The sequence below is a fragment of the Apium graveolens genome, chromosome 11, assembly GCF_009905375.1.
Source record: "Apium graveolens cultivar Ventura chromosome 11, ASM990537v1, whole genome shotgun sequence".
Classification (NCBI taxonomy): domain Eukaryota; kingdom Viridiplantae; phylum Streptophyta; class Magnoliopsida; order Apiales; family Apiaceae; genus Apium; species Apium graveolens.
Genome location: NC_133657.1, coordinates 127749839 through 127768340, shown reverse-complemented (window position 1 = coordinate 127768340; position 18502 = coordinate 127749839). Strand labels below are relative to the sequence as shown.

The 18502-nt window shown below is 36.3% G+C and overlaps 1 non-coding gene across 1 annotated transcript; it reads right to left on the bottom strand.

Annotated features, from left to right (window-relative positions):
- Positions 1–7917: 7917 nt before the first annotated feature.
- Positions 7918–8024, bottom strand: LOC141699362 (small nucleolar RNA R71). The gene has a single exon (XR_012565831.1). It is a non-coding gene; the product is annotated as a small nucleolar RNA R71 (small nucleolar RNA).
- Positions 8025–18502: the final 10478 nt, after the last annotated feature.

The window sequence follows — 18502 nt, the reverse complement described above, 5'->3', positions numbered from 1 at the left end:
AAGCACACAGCTCTGCTCTACGAACTGGATCCAAGGCACACATTGGCCTAATTCGACCACGAATCTGGTCTGACCACGAATCTGGTCCACATAAAGAAAACTATCCAATTCTAAAACAATTTAGTGTAATAAACAATGTAATTCAATAAGCAAGATCATAATCAACAGCGATTAAGCATTGGTATAATAGCGTAATGCGAATCATGAGTACACAAGGGTATATCAGGGTATGTATAAGAAACGGTTTTCAGTTTGTAAAAGGATCAGGTAGTAGACCAGTAATGATTTTTCAAGGTATAGTTCTTTGATATTATAAAGAATGGTTGGAGTGTAACAATTTCTGTGTTTTGAAGCAACTCTCTTCCAGTGTTTGGTGTTTGGTAGTTATAAATATGGGGAGTAGTATCATATTTGTGTAGTTTGGTGTCTGAGGATCAACAAAGGATGGTTTACAAAGAATAAGGCTTATGGCTCAAGATCAAGGAAATACGGGTTTAAAGTTAAATAGTTTAAAGCACTTGCAATATAAAATAGGAGTTATTTTGAATAATAGCGACATGTTATGAAATAGTTCGAAAATATAGGCAATATATCTTGAAGAAAAGTTCAGAAGTACTTGCCTTACAGGGCTTTACAACTATTGCTGATCAATTCTGAGCCGACTCTATCGCTCAGACTTTAACGTCCAATCACTAGATCCCATTGGATTCGACTTTGATACTCAAGTTTTTCTATTGAAACTCTATTGAGGTCGTCGACTGACTACTAGGTCATCTCTAGTCCATCGTCCATTTTTAGGTTCCCGAATATAACCTACAGGGTTGAAATACCCTACGTTAGACGTCTAGGTATGCTTGACATATCCTCGATACCAATTTTACCCAAAGATATTCAAATCCAACTCATAATTATGTATATTGTAATAACACATGCAACAAGTAGGGTTCACAATCTCGAAAATCGGTTCGGTGTTCGTTTTCGGAATATACATATACTCTTTATTTTACGAAATCAGGGTTATCGATTTGGCAAAATATTACATCACATCGTACAATCAATTTTCATATAAAACATACACATATATAGTCACTCGATGTCCAGATAATCATCAGATATGTTCCCATATTTACGTAATTTAGTTTCCCGGAAATCGGGAAGCGTCTCCTTCATTTATCGGACTACCCGTCGAATAGAATTGTCGTCAATTCACCACAACAATTCACCAATCCAAACATTTACTTCAACAACAATCGCATTCCACTTCACACGTTCCAACCACAATCAATTACGTAACCAAAATTTCAATACGATCTTTATATACCTGATAACTACTTTTTATTTTGAAGATAGCTTTACTAATTAAATTAATCTTTTAAAAATTTTATGACTCAGAATTAATTCATCACAGTCCACCGTCGGCTCACCGAAACTCATCGCCGACGGCGATAAAATTTACGGGTACCCGATTAATTTCGGGTTTCCAACATAAATTTCATCGATTAATCAAATTATTCTCCGCACAAAAATATATTATATCACGAAATTACTCAATGAATTCTCTGCATAAAATACCAATTTCGATTAATAATCACAAAATCGAAACAAACACAAAGGTTACAGTAATCGGAAAGAATTAAGGCAATCAGAAGTACAGAAATGCAACCACGATAACACAATAGCACAAACACTTGACTGCACATACACGCGGGTGTATATACATACCGCGAAACAAGAAGCTGGCAGCGATGGTGGCACAACCGGGGAAGAAATCGGGACTAACAGAGATGGGGGTCGCCGGAAAGGGGAGTACGGCGGCGCCAGAAATAACAGGGAAGGGGAGAAACAGAAAGAAAGGAAGAGGACGGTGTTGACGGTGGCAACATTTGTCGGTGCTCGAACAATTCCGAGTTTCCAAACAAATTTCACAGATACGTTTTTGGTACAATCAAAATTTAAAAATTCAAAATTCACAGGAGTTCTTTGAATTGCAAAATCACAGAACCATTCGAACCCAAAAATAAGGCTCGAATTAAATCATAACAAGCACAACCGAGACGAACAACAACAACCGGAAAAGATAAGAAGTCGGAAGTTACAAACAGAAAAGAACACAGACGGCACACAGAACAAGCACACAACTCCGGCCGCCTCGCCGAAAAAACCCGGCGGCAACCGGAATCGAACAACACCAACCAATACCGAAGCAACAGGAATCAATAACACACACATGTATATACTTACGTATATATATATATATATATATATATATATATATATATATATATATATATATGCTGGCAAGAACAGGCAGGAGTGAACCACGCCGCCTCCCACCGGAATTACACGGCGGCGGCGGCAAGAACACGGGGGAAAGAGAACAGATGGGCGGGAGAGATTGATGTTAAGAGAATGAGGGAGAGGTGACAGAGAGAATTAGAGAGAGAGTCCAGAGAAATCAATCGAGAGAGGAAAAGAGAGAATACCCGATAGAAAGGAGAAAAAGGGGGCGCGTGAGGAACAAGGAAAAACAACACAGTGTGTTGCTTTTTATTTATTTTGTTTTCGTTATTATCTATCCATTTTATTAACTTCTTATTCATTTTCTTGTAACTTAACGAAACAGTAACGCACAAGATTTTGTCGAAATATTATAAATTATATATCACAATTCTCGGAATATTCAAAGGTTTACAAAATAAAACCTTTATTATTTTTGAATCATTTTTGGAACTCATATTAGATCCGTATTTTAACAAATTAATGAATAAACATGCGAGTAAATAAAAGTCAGAAAATTACCGGAATAATTTTTAAAATTCTCAAAATATTTAAAAGTTAATAGAATAAAATTTTAATGATTTTTGAAACATTCTGGAATTTAATACTGATTTACAATTAAATGCAGTTCATAAAATTATTTAAAAATAAATAATCAGTAAAACGTTGACTTCTAAATTTTATAAACTCCCAAAAATAATAAATAACATTATAAAATAATAAAAATAATTTTAGAAACAATTTTAGCATTTATAAGAATAAATATTCAGTAAAATTACTTTAAAAATGAATTAAATTCATACAGCTTAGTAATTAATTATAAAATTAATCTTCGCGTCCAACAAATCACAAACAATTATAATACAGCAACATATAGCCGACAGACCCATTACATATTTTATTTATTGAATAATTCAACAATTACACTTACATATCGGATCCGAAAATAGGTTACTTAGCCGCTAAGTAACTACATAACGATACAATTTTAATACCCGATTTGGATAATTACCAAAACAAAGCCTCTTATAAAACACTTTATATAACAATAAGGTAATAATATCCCGCCTCTTGAGAATACGGATTTTTATCGGGCTATAAAATGATTTGCGTATCGAAAATTTTATGCCGAGACTCATACGGGTTAAACTGTATCCCGGATCGAAAAAGTCTAAACACGAAAAGTGTTCAGAATTATCAGATTAGGTTAGGAAGGAGTTTTTTGGAAGAGTTTTGGGTTGTAAAAATGCAGAAACGGTTGAAGTGGGATGATTTCTGATTATAAAAAGTAATTTTATAATTATATAAAAATAATCATTATTAATTCTATAAATTCTTATAAAATCATACATCAATCCGAAAATTACCTGAAAATTTCAAAGTTATCTACATTTAATTTTGGATAATAAAAAATTAAAATATCTAAATTTTTTTAGAAATAGATATCCAAATATTATAATTCATCATCAAATAATTCACCCAAAAATTCACATAAAAATCACATAATAATTATTTATTGATAAAAATAATTTCATAATATTTCCCAGACGTTACATTAGGTATGCTTAATTACAGTTAATCTATTCTGATGTCTAAGCAATTTGAAATGCAGCCAAAATAGAACTCGATATTTCTTGTCAAAGATGAAATTTTGGCTAAGTCAGAATTTACATCTCGACGGATGTTCATTATCCATTGAAAATGAATATCCGCTGAATCTTATCATCCGTTGAAGTATCAAATATTATTCTGGGTACCTTTAATCCTTATCTGTTGAATTGCACCCAATCTTAGCCGTTAATTCTAGATATTATCCTCGAATTTACTTATAGCCTGTAAGTATACTTCGATGGATAATCATTAGAATTTTGACAGTTTTATTTATTTTTAAAAGGCTATTTTGGGCTAATTTGATTGGTTACTTTATTTTTGCTTTTACTTTTTAACCGTTTATTTTTGAGAAAGTATAAAAGCCAATTTCATTTTCATTTTCATTTTTACTTTTATCTTTCTCAAGTTATCGCTAATCTCTCTTCGTCTCTAAAGCAAAAAAAAACCCTTTCTCCGCAACCACTTTCATTCACAATAATGGCACCTGTAGTCAAAATCATGTCTCAAACTGGGTATGTATATGAAAAGAACAACTTTGTGGCTTTGGTGATCAAGCAAATTCCTGCATCTGAAGACTATCACAAAATGATGGACTTCATTCAAAGCTGCAAACTAAGTTTTGCTATGCTTGAGTCTCCAATCAACTACTATGAAGTTGTTGAGGAGATTTGGACTACTGCTGTGTTCAACTCCAAAGGTAAAACCATAACCTTCTGTCTCAAAGGTAATGAACACTGTATAAACTTTGATGCTCTTGAAAAATGCTTTAAATTGCCTAAAAATAACACTCTTGCTCCACACACAGACACTAATATGAGTAACATGCTTATTTCTATGGGTTATGCTCTTACTGCCACCAAGTTAGGTGAAGTTAGAAGACTAGGCTTTAGGAAATAATGGAGCCTCCTATGTGATTCTTTTATTAAAGTGTTTTCTGGTAAAGTTAGCAATTTTGATGCTGTAACTTATTCACTTGTTAACATGCTTTATATGCTTCTTAGTGATAAGTATTTTAATTTCAGCACCTCTGTGATGTATGAATTAGGGAGTAAATTAGGAGATATTAAGACGAGGTCTAAGAACATCTACTATGCTAGATTCTTTATGATGATAGCTAACTTTGTTTCTGAGGATCTCTCAATTAAGAACCCAACAAACAAGTTGGATTGTTGGGTTCAAGAGAGAAGAGTTATTGTTGACCTTAAAAGGGCTAATAACTATAAGGAGGTTCCCCTTATCTACATGCCAAATATGGAGCAGCCGCAGGTAAGTGAGGTAAACACTTCTATCCCTGCCACTTCTCTATCACAAGTTTCTTTTCCAACAACTATGGTTATGGCATCTGTTACAGTGACCAAACATGTGCCTACCCAAGCCACAAAATCAAAAATTTCCAAATCCAAGTCAAAGGAAACCCACTCTAGTTTCTCTCAAAAGAAACTAGTTTTAAAATCTACTAAAAACCAAGAGGGGAGTGTGAAGGGAAGTGAGCCTGGTGAGGGACAGGGTGAAAATCAAAAAACCCTAAGGATAAGGAGGGAGAGGTGTGTGTTACCAAGCCTAGCCACACTGCAGTTTCCTAACAAACTGTAGTGATTAATAAAGAATCTAGCTAATTACTAGTTGCATCCTCCCAAAAGAATATAACTATTGAACAAAGGTCTCAGCCAAGAGCACATGCTAAAAGGGTTAGGGACACAGACTCACCCCAAACTTATACAAGAAAAAAGAAATCTAAAACACTTAGGGATACACAGGGCACACACACTGTGCAAACTGCAATCAAAGACTCAGTTATAGCACCTTCTCAAAGTCAGTTTAATGTGGCTCATGTAAATGTGGAGTCACAGCCAAAATATCTTATAATAGAAGCACCTCCACACAAAACTCACCCATAAATTCTTTGGATGTGGATATTGATAAGTGGATTTTATATCTACTTGAAACGCTTTATTTCAGGCTTAAGTTGATATTTTGGACTCAAGTATTGGTATTTTTAATGTGTTTTGTGTGTATGCATTTCATGCAATAGATTGAGGAAGAATAGAGATTTTATTGAATATATGCTGAAAAGAGACAAGAATCTGAAGTCAAGGCCATTCCCTAATTATAGAGGATATCGAGAACTTCGCGTGGACTGCTTATTCATCAAATTATGACGAGCGGAGCGAAAGCTACAGTAAAAAGAAGACAAGGCTGAAGAATCCAGGGAGCAGAAGAGCAGGGCACCCGCGCCACATGCGGAGCGGCCGCTCAGGAAGAATAGAAGTGCAACGCGGGTGCGCCGTGAGCAGGGTGGCCGTGCGGGTCCGTTTGGCAGAAATCCTGATTCTTCTCTGATTTTGAGTTTTTGAAGCCCAGATCTGTTAGAAGCCTATAAATACTCTATAATACGATGTTTTTCACAACAAGAAGAGCAAGGAGATTGCAGCAAGAAGACCTAATAGCACAATACAACGAATGAGAAGAAGATCTTGTTTTTACTTGTGATTATTTGGTTAAGTTGTAATCTTGGATGCTTGTTTTCTTTGTCGTTTGAACCTAATACTCTTGTTAACATACTTTGTTATTATTATTCAGCTATTTCAGACATATTTTATCTTAGTTATTTACCATTCTTTCATTGGAACCCATGGTGATGATGAGTTCGGTTATAAACTAATCATTGTCATGGGGTTCTAACGGATTTACTTATAGATTTCTATAGTTAATTGTTTTGATACCTAAGTGTGTGGTGATTTTATGATATCCTAGTATTGGTTGTGCATATTTTTCCTATGTGTGTCACGAATATATAAGATAGTTTGTTAATCTCTATTGAAGCGACAGTGAATATAGAGATTTAGAACTTGCCATGCTAGCATAGGTTCATGTATTTATTATGCATAATTCGTAGGTAATTTTAACCATCTTACTTGCCCTATGTAATTACGATAGATAACTTGCGCATTAAACCTTTATGTTGTCAAATTCTATAGACATATAGGGTCTCAACATAATTGGTGTCTATTCAGCTTCTATCTCTTTTGTGGATGTCTGGTAGTAGGGTATTCGTACAATGAAAGTTAGCATTTACTAGTTTCGTGTTATCTGATTAGTTGTCATCACCATTGCATGCTAAGGTTAAGAACAATGACTTTGAATGAAGTATTTGATGAAGTTAGAATCCTAAGTTTGCCTCATATAGTTAATTCAATCACTTTTATTCTTAGTTAATTGCATATTAGTTTAATCTTAGTTATAAACATCTCAACTTGTTATTGTCTTAACATTGAACGATAGCCATACCATTGTTGCATAGGTGTATAATCTTAAGTTAACTAAAAAGAGTCTCTGTGGGTATGAATATGATTTATATCTTATACTACTTGCGAACGCATATACTTGCTTGTAATTTTAGCACGTTTTTTCGCCCTAACAATTTTTGGCGCCGCTGCCGAGGACTCGGTGTTATTTTTTAGTTTATGTGCTTAACATCAGTGGTCGTTAAAGTTCACTAACTCGGATTCTTTTACTTTCATGGTTTACTTGTTTGTGTTTCAAGTACTCGAGAGAGCGTGTATGCGAACACATTCTCAATCTCTTAAGGCAACTATTGAAGAAGTGGAAAAAAAGTGAAGAAGAAGAAGTAATCATTACAATGGGAGATCCAGCAGCACCAACAAAAGCGTTGATGGATTTTTCTCAACCAAAGATCATGGACATTCAATCTAGCATTGTTAGGCCAGCTATCGCAACTAATACCTTTAAGATCAAGCCTGGCACGATCCAAATGGTCCAGAACTCAGTTCAGTTTGAGGGTTCTCCAATGAAAGATCCCAATATGCACATTAGGGATTTCATCGATATCTGTGACACCTTCAAGTTCAATAATGTTTTTGAAGATGCTGTGAAGCTGAGACTTTTCCCTTTTTCTCTGAGGGAAAAGCTAAGTGCTGGTTACATTTTCTACCAGCAGATTCTATCACTACTTGGGAAGATCTTGCTCAAAAGTTTCTCACTAAATTCTTCCCTATGGCGAAGACAACTGCAATCAGGAATGCTCTTACTCAATTTGTGCAGCAATCGGGAGAATCTCTATATGAAGCTTGGGAGCGCAACAAGGAGATACTTAGAAAGTGTCCTCATCATGGAATGTCTGATTGGATGATCATCAATTGCTTCCATAACGGTTTGGGAGCACAGTCAAGACCCATACTCGATGCAACATCAGGTGGAACATTATGGGCAAAGAGGAAGCTTATGATCTAATTGAACCAAAGGCTGCTAATGAATATCAGTATCCAACCTAGAGAATGCCACAGGGAAAGGTAGTAGGAGTTTTTGAGGTTGATACAGCTACGGCTATCACTGCTCAGCTAAAGGCGATAGCTATGAAAATTGATTCTCTGGCCAACTATGTAGTCAATTAGATAGCCAGTGTTTGTGAGCTATGTGCAAGTGCACATGCAACGGAGCATTGTGCTATATCTTGTGAATCAACTCAGTTTCTGAGCAACTTTCAGAGGCTGCAGCAGCCAGTTCCTGCTACGTACCATCCTAACAACTGTAATCATCTGAACTTCAGCTGAAGCAACAATCAGAATGCAATCCAACAGCCGTACCAGCAGTTTTGGAACATGCAATTAAATCTTCCTGATTTCCAGCAACAGTTTGCACCAAGACATTAGTTTCATCCAAAGGGAATGCAACAGCAATCTCATAGAGGTGTAGGTCCATTTGTTAATAAAAGATCTGAATTGGAGGAGTTGAGGCTTATGTGCGAAAGCCAAGCGGTTTCAATCAAGACTCTGGAGAACCAAATAGGGCAAATTTCCAATGCCTTATTGAATCGACCACCATGAATGCTTCCTAGTGATACAGAAACCAATCCAGGCAAGAGGGAAGTTAAAGAACAGGTGAATGCCATCACCTTGAGGTCTGGAAAGGTGGCAAACCCCCAAATTCAGAAAGATGAAGATTCTGAAAATTCTGTCCAGAATGCAGGTGCGTCTGCACCCTTGCCAATTCCAGAAAAGGAGATTGTAGCTGAAAAAGTTGTGCAGAAGGATGCCGAGGTGGAACCGAAGAAGAAAGTTGTTGCAAACAATCCTCCTGAGGGTAATACAGGGGATAAACAAGTCTATCCATGTTACGACCGCTATTTCTAAACCCTATCTATATGTTAGGTCACACTTTCACTGTAGAGGGGGTGAATACAGTGTTTATTACAATCAAATCAAACTTCAAGAACTTATGTAACAGAAAACAAACTTTATTTAATCAATAAACTCTGTTACAATCTGGAACTGTTATCTCTCAGTGATGAACAAAATATCACGAGAGCTGCTAGGGTTATAGTAAATAATATTCTCGATAATGATAACACTTATAGTGTAAGCCCTATGTCTGTGTTTATATACTACACAGTTACAAGATAATCGCTAATTGATATGGAATATAATTCTGCTTCCTAAAATATATCAATCAGATATCTTCTATTCCAAGTATTCCATTCTTCACGGAATTCCTTCTTCATGCATATCTCTTCTTATGTTTATCTTGATCTTCTTAACTTTAATCAGCTACTGTCCTTATCTGATCGTCCTTCAGCACTTAAGTTCTGATATCTATCTCCTGATAACATAAGTACTGATATCCCTTAAGTTCTGACTTCCAGTATAAGTACTGATCAGTTAAGTACTGATTTGTTCTGTTCAAATAAGATCTGAAATCTAAACATAAAACATATTAGCCATGACATTATCAAATATATCTAACAATCTCCCCCAACTTGTAAATTAGCAAAATATACAAGTTTAACAGATATTTGATGATGTCAAAAATATTAAGTACAAATGCATGAGAAATAGACAAGATAACTACAACTTACAGTCCTTAAAGTTTTTACCAATTCAACTTCTGATAACAACTTCAATCTGTATAAATATCAGAATTTAAGCAGTTGTAGATCTTCGACTTGGCTTCATCATTTTCTGATCTCTCTGATGTCAGGAGTTGTTCTGAGATAATTCTTCAACAAACATTTCTCAGCATATCTGAGTTCATCAATCATTCTCCGTTTGACATCTTTAAGCTCTGCAGTATTTTCACCAGTTTGAAATATTGCAGCTCTGAGATCATTAATCTTTGCTTTTCTCAACTCCCGATCTAGTCTTATGACATAAGCTTTGTTAGACTCTAGATTGAATTCAAGCCCCTTAATACCAAGATATGTTCTGATCTGTGCAGTATTAGGCTTCATATCAACAATATCACCATTGTGATCTCTGTACTTTGGAACATATCTGCTGTCAGACTTAACAGAATAAAGTCTTTTCTGTCTCTGAATCTGTTCTTTTAAGTAGTTTGCAGCAGTCTCTGTTATTCTGTTATCCACTTGAAGTAAGAAAAGTACATGCTCCAATTCTTCAAAATACTTCAAAGGAATAGCATTTTGTCTTATATGATAAACCCTACCATCCGTCATGAAATACAACATAATGTATTCTTTCAAGTAGGTATGGTAAACCATCTGTACAGATTCTAGTTGATTCAATCTCTCAGGAGTTGCTCCAATACCTGGTTCACTCAAGGAAGTTGGATCATCGGTAGTGTTGTGTACTCTTCTTTCATCAGCACTTCCCAATCCAGTTTTATCTCTAGCTTCCTTTCCAGTAACTACTCTTGCTTCAAAACCACTTGAAGTAGTCTTCAAAGATTGAGTCTGTTTTGCTTTAGTGAATCCTGGTAGGAGTGTTTTAGATTTATTTTCTGATATCAAGTTAACTTGAGCACTGTCAGAGGTTACTTGCTTCTTTTGAATATCAGAACTTACAATTTCTTGACTCTGAACAACTTGAGCCATGTCAGAGGTTGTTTTAAGAACTTTTCTTGAAGTCAGAGCAAGATTATCTTTTCCATCAGTAATTTCTTCTTCCTCAGGAGGTACATAAGGCTTGATAGGTTCACCAACCTTTTCTTTACCCTTGGATCTTGGATCTATCTGTGGTTGTGATCTAGCCAAAGTTTCTTCAGTATGTATCCTTTCTTTGATCACAATGCCTTTAGATTTTGGAAGTAACTTTTTACCAGAAGCTTTAGATTTATATGTGACTTTCTCTGATTTAAGTCTGGCTTCTTCTTCCTTTAAACTTTCCAAGTCCATCCCTGGATTTTCTTGAAGAAATAACTGTCTTGACATTTCCTCATCAAGATCTAGAAGTTCATCAGAACTTATCCTTTTACCAGCAGCAGAACTTATTCTTTTCCCAGTATCAGAACTTGTTCTGTGACTAGCTTGTCTTGATGTAAACCTTCTACCTTGACTATGACCACCACCCATTCCAGAGTTTCCTTGGTCATCTTTTCCATCATCCTTTCCTTGCAGTGACTTGTTGGTTTTGCATTTGGACTTAATTACCTTCTCCCCCTTTTTGGCATCAGCAGGTAATAAAAGAGAGATAAGTAGTTCCACTGAGGTCTGGATTTCAGTAAGTTGCGATTGCTGAGAAGCTTGATTTGTCAGAATTTGATCAATCTGAGCTTGTTGCTTCTCTTGAGTTTTCTCAATATAAGCAACCCTGTCAATGGTAGGTTGGAAGAACTTTTTCTTATCAAGTTTCCAAACTTGTTCCTGTTTAATAAAGTTCTCCTGAATCTTGTGTAGCTCTGCATGAGTGTTGGAATGAAGACCTTGTAGATGTTTAGTACTCAATGCAGTAACTCTAAGCTGGGTTTTAAAATCATCAAAATTTAACATTTCATCAGCTTTAGTCAAGTGCTCAGCAAGATGTAAAGCATTTGGAACACATGAAACTGAGTTCCATTCCTTAGTCCACTCCTGACCTGCAGGAGTTTCACTCCAAGGTACTGGTGCATCCTTGATAACAAACTCCTTTAGCAGTTCAGACTTAGGAAGAGTCAGTGGAGGAGTATGTCCTGAAGGACCTGCTTCATCAGCATCTACAGTTGTAGCAGCTTCACCAGTATCTCCAACATTTGCAGCATCAGAACTTAAAGAATCAGTATCTTCTGATAAGACAACTGTGTGAGTAACAATGGAGGCTTCAACATCCTCTAATTGCTGATCTGATACTAAGTTCTGATCAACAGCCATATCCTGATGCTCACCTAAAATCTGATCATCAGCATCTTGATGCAGAGAAGGTGTTAGTGATAACTCAGGAGTTTGAACAGCATCAGTAACAGGTGTTGTGGAAGGATTATTTGCTGTTGGAGCTTCTAAGAAAAGTATTTCAGGCACAACCAAGTTCTGAATATCAATTTCAGCACTTGTGCCTGGATCAACAAGAGACCTAGAAGGTGAATTAGCCTTGTCAGATACAGGTTCCTGAGATGGAGTTGATGGAGAAGAAGTGACTGGAGCAAATTCCTTGTCTTGTGAGATCAGAGATTCCTGATCCCCTTCCTTAGCTGCTTCCTCCTCATCATCTGAAACTGGCCTCTGTGCCCTCTGTTTCTTGTACTTCCTTGTTGATTTGGATTCCTTGGGAGTTTCAGGAACCGTCATACGTCTAAGCCTCTTGAGAAGCCTAGAACCCCCAATTGCAGAATCCTTCTGAGAAGTTGCCTTCTCAGCTTCATCTACCACAGGTTCTGAAGAGGGAATCTGATCCTCAGAATCTGATTCATCTCTCAAAGTAATCCTCCTCTTCTTCTGAGATGTTTGAGGAACAGTCTTTGTTCTCTTTGGCTTAGAGGATGTAGGCTTCAAAGTAGGTGCTGAAGAAGAAGGTTGAGCAGTCTGTGAAGTGGAGAGATAGGATATGAGATAAGTTCTGAGGGTAGGTTGAGTAGAATGAGAGGTAGGGACTGAGGTTGATGGATTTTGATTATGGTGAGTTGGTTGAACATTTGAGTAAACAGATTTGTAAGTAGCAGGATCAGCATTTACCAGAATCTGTTTCACAGACTGAGGAATCTGTAATTGTCTCACCATTGATTTCTTTGTGTCAGCATTTATCAGGTCGTTAAAGTACCTTTTTGCAACCTTAAAAGGTGGGGTTTGAGTGCTGACTAACTGGGGTTCAGCAGTACAATACGTATAAATAAGTTGACAGAATCTAGCAAAATAAACAACATCTCGATCCTCTGTCATCCTATCCCCAATAAAACCAATTATTCCAGTTGCAAAATCAAAATGAGTTTGATGGATAATAGCATACCCGATGTGCTGACTCAGAATTGGGATGGCATCAAAATTTGAACACTTGTTGCCAAAAGCCTTGGTGATGCAATCGAAGAAGAAACTCCATTCTCTTCTGATATTAGCCCGTTTCAACTGTCCAAGTTTCGTCAGACTCTTTTCATATCCCAAATCAGTCATTAACCCCCGAAGTTCTGATTCCTCTGGTATAGAGAAGGTACAATCTTCTGGAAGATGTAATGCTCTTCGTACTATACCAGGAGTGACTACATAGGAAGAATCACCCACTTGGAAGATAATACTGGGAGTTCCTTGTTTACCACCATCATCATAAACTCCAGTCCTCCAGAACCGCAGAACTTGTTGACTTGAAAATAATTCAGGCTGAGTTAAGGCGTACCCAACCTCACTATGTGCAAGAAGATCTTGCACAAAATGCAATTCAGATGGAGCTTCAGCATGATCAAGAATTGCAGCATAGTTGTTTGGAACAAACTTTGCTCCATCAATGATTAAATCCTTTGGTGCCATGTGAAAAAATATTGAAATTCAAGTATGCCTGTTAGGTGTTTGAGATAATGTCTGTATGAAAAACCAACGTGAGAAAGAATGAGAAAGAGAGTAAAAGTAAGAAGAGAGATAAAGTATAAAGAAAGTAAAAGATTAAAGAAATCTTCTCTCTGTTGTTCTTATACTCTAAAAAAAATGTTACCGTTGGACACCTGTCAGACATGCAGTAATAACGGATAGTTACTGGGCTCGAGAAAACAGGAATGATTACTTACCCAGTTGCCTTGTTTCAAGGAAAAACCATTTCAGTTATCAAGAGACACAGGTTTAATTCAAAATTGAAACCGTTAGCACTGATTGAATTGTTTTTCACTGCAACATTAATATTCTGAAAATGAATCATGTTAAAAATGACCGAGATAATTTCGATGAATAAGTGCTGATAAAGAATCAGAACTTAAAAAAACAAAATTTAAAAGGTCATCAGAATATCAAGCAGGATTTAACAACACAAGATAAAATAACTCAGAGACAAAATCTTGAAGTAAAAACAGTTTTCATTAATATATCAAGTCAATACATATATGAAATAGAGATTACATCAATACAAGATTTGCCCTAAGCTTCTAATCCTAACGTCAACAGCTTTAGTCCTAGCTAAGAAGCCTGACAAAGCTGAGGATGAAGAAGAACAGGAAGAAGATGAGATTAAGTCATCTTCCTCTTCCTATCTTCGACAAACAAGATGGCGAGTCGTATGATTCGCTCTTGCTGACGGATACGACGAAGGTGAAGGTCTCTTCGAACGGCCACCAGATCACGTTTGATAACCTCTGGAAATTGAATCCAGAGATTGTGAGGGATGTTGGTGATAGGGTAGGGAGTTGGAATTCCATTCAAAAAGACATGCACAGTCTCATCACCGTAATTGTAGAACCAGCCAAATTCAGCCATTTGTGATAGTAAATGAAAAATAAGACTGAATTTGTGATACAAGTGTGATGAGAAGACTAATGTGAAGTGGCTGTTTATATAGGCAAGAAAATGCCAAGAGACGCAAAGATATTTAATGCTGACATGTAGAATTAATTCTACCTCGTCTCCCTAGACTTTGAAAAAGAATAACAGTCATTGGAAAAGGAATGTGCACATGTAACAAGAGTGAACTGTTCAAGGACGAGTGCCATTATGTTTTAACCATAGACTATTAATCTTCCACTTCAACATTTCGAAATTGAGCTGAGACTGTTACCAAATTTTACTCACAGATAAGTCAAGTAAAGGGTTAGACTGAAAAATCAGAACTTAGACCTATACCAGAACTTAACAGTCATCAGAACATAATGTCTTAACTCGAACAAGGAATATCTATATTAGTAAATACTCATACAAGTTCTTAGTTATGAACGTCAGAACTTAATCATCAGAACGTGTAACTAGAACTTGTCCTCAAAATTTGTGCAAAAGTGACACAATGACTGTTTATCTAAAATAACATAGACCACCACAGAAATTTCATCATTCATATGGAGTGATGTGTGTGTGCATTAAGCTAAATAACAGACAAAGAATAAAGTCTGATCTACTTCAGTACATCTTAGAAATAAGTCATAATTAAAATTTTGCTAAATAGCTGTCATTATCCTGAAACCTACTGATAAATGAGTTCATGCATGAGTCCACCTCAACTGTTTTTGTGCTAATTTTATGCATCTTTTGAAATTCTATTTTACAGAGGCTTCTCAGTGTAAGTGAGTCACGACTGCTTATCAGAATTTATGCTATTATCAGAGTATTTCTCCAGTAATCATAGAGTGTGAAAAGTCACCAAGAAAAAATATTTTGCTTTTCTAATGCATATTTATTTAATACCAGCAATGCACTTGGGTCGTCCCATTCACATTTTTACTCTAGATCTCAAAGGAGTACCTGATATTATTCTTTGATTCTTTTTCTTTTTTTTTTGATAAGTGAGGTTTATCAGCACTTAGTACATTCAGCAGTTTTACTAGAATCAGAACTTAAACAGATGAGTAGCATTATTCTAATTTGGGACTTAGTAGTAAGATGAATAAAGTAAACTAAACTAAGCTCAAGTATCAGAATTTGCTTGTGTCATAAGATTTCCACAGAAATAATTACTTCTTTCATGGGATCATTTGTTTATTGAAGACTAGTAGGTCAGTATCTTGCACAGTTATCCTCATAGGGTAGAATAGTTACTGAAACAGACATATCACTTATCAGAGTTTAGAAATATGTATCAGACAACAATCAGTACTTAAAAACATTTATCAATTAATGCACAGAATATACAAAGAGATTAATTCTGTAAATACTGATCATAAAGTCTGATAACAAGTTTAAGCAGATTTAGAGAAAGAACCTGAAATCATTCCAAGTTCATTTACCAATTTTGTAAAGGTAGCTTCACACAGTGGTTTTGTGAAGATATCTGCTACTTGTTGATCTGTGGGAACAAAATGCAATTCCACTGTACCTTCATCCACATGTTCCCTGATGAAATGGTACCTGATGCTGATGTGCTTTGTCATAGAGTGTTGAACTGGATTACCTGTCATAGCAATAGCACTTTGATTATCACAGTAAATAGGGATTTTGAAATACGTTAACCCATAATCCAGTAACTGATTCTTCATCCAGAGAATCTGTGCACAGCAGCTTCCTGCAGCAATATACTCTGCTTCTGCAGTTGATGTGGAAATTGACTTTTGTTTCTTGCTATACCAAGACACCAACCTGCCTCCAAGAAATTGGCAGCTACCACTGGTGCTTTTCCTGTCAATTTTGCAACCTGCAAAATCTGCATCTGAGTAACCTATTAATTTAAAATCTGATTCTCTAGGATACCATAATCCTAGATCAGTTGTTCCTTTAAGATACTTAAAGATTCTTTTTACAGCTGTTAAGTGAGGTTCTCTTGGATCTGCTTGAAATCTTGCACAAAGACATGTAGCAAACATGATATCTGGTCTACTAGCAGTTAGATAGAGAAGTGAGCCAATCATACCTCTGTAATCAGTAATATCTACTGAATTACCAGTATCCTTATCCAGTTTTGTTGCAGTGGCCATGGGAGTGGATGCACTTGAACAGTCTTGCATTCCAAATTTTTTCAGCAAGTTTCTGGTGTACTTAGATTGACAAATAAAAGTTCCTTCTTCACTCTGCTTGACTTGAAGGCCCAGAAAATAACTAAGTTCTCCCATCATACTCATCTGATATCTTGACTGCATTAGGTTGGCAAACTTTTTGCAAAGTTTGTCATTTGGAGACCCAAAAATAATATCATCAACATAAATCTGGATCAAAAGTAAGTCCTTGCCATGGTTGAGATAGAACAGTGTTTTGTCAATAGTTCCTCTGTTGAATCCACTTTCCAGAAGAAACTGAGCTAAAGTCTCATACCATGCTCTAGGAGCTTGCTTAAGTCCATAAAGTGCTTTATCAAGCCTGTAGACATAATCTGGATGTTTGGAATCTACAAAGCCTGGAGGTTGTTCAACATATACTTCCTCTTCCAATTCTCCATTGAGAAAAGCACTTTTCACATCCATTTGAAAGACAGTAAACTTTTTGTGAGCAGCATAAGCCATGAATATCCTTATGGCTTCTAACCTAGCAACTGGAGCAAATGTTTCATCATAGTCAATTCCCTCCTGTTGAGAATATCCTTTTGCAACCAGCCTTGCTTTGTTCCTTACAATTATGCCATCACTGTCAGTTTTGTTTCTGAATACCCACTTTGTACCAACAACCGATCTATTCTTGGGTCTTGGCACTAAGGTCCAGACTTTGTTTCTTTCAAATTCATTCAACTCTTCCTGCATTGCTTGCACCCAATCAGCATCTTGAAGAGCTTCTTCCACTTTCTTTGGCTCAGACTGAGAGAGAAAAGAATTGTAAAGACATTCATTCGAAGTACCTGTTCTAGTTCTGACACCTGCCTCAGGATTTCCAATTATTAAATCAGGTGTATGTGATTTTGTCCACTTCCTTGCAGATGGAAGATTTTCTCTAGAACTGGATGCTCCCCCATGATTCATGCTGTCTTCGATTTCATTTTCTGATGCTCCCCCTGAAACTATGCTCTCTGAGTTGGATCCTTCAGTATTTAGATTTTCAGTACTGTCAGTACTTGGCTTATCAGAACTTGACGAATCTGAATTTGAAGAGCCAGATGTATGTTCTGATGCTTCTTGAGATGTGATAATATCTTGAGTATGCTCCCCCTGCATTGGTGCATCTTCCTTTGACGTAGTCACCACAGTTTCAATAACATCAGAGTTTAATCCATCAGAATTTACAGTATCAGGACTTAGACTGTCAGGACTTGAGGTATCAGAATATGAATCTTCATTTTCAAATCTCAGCTGATCATGATCAATGCAATCTTCAAGTCCAGTGATCTTCTTGTCATCAAAAGAGACATTGATAGATTCCATGACCACTTTTGTTCTCAAATTATAGACTCTGAAGGCTTTTGTAGAAAGTGGATATCCCACAAAGATTCCCTCATCAGCTTTTAGATCAAACTTTGATAGCTGTTCAGGATGAGTCTTGAGAACAAAACACTTACATCCAAATACATGAAAGTATTTGAGATTTGGCTTCTTGTTCTTCACCATCTCATATGGTGTTTTTCCATGCTTGTTAATGAGTGTTGCATTTTGAGTAAAACAAGCAGTCTGCACAGCTTCAGCCCAGAAATAGGTTGGAAGCTTTGCTTCTTCAAGCATTATTCGTGCAGCTTCAATTAGAGTTCTATTCTTCCTTTCAACAACTCCATTTTGCTGTGGAGTTCCAGGAGCAGAAAATTCCTGCTTTATTCCATGATTTTTGCAGAACTCTTCCATTATCAAATTTTTGAATTCAGTGCCATTATCACTCCTCAAAATTTTCACAGAATCTTTGATCAATTTATCCAGATGTTTG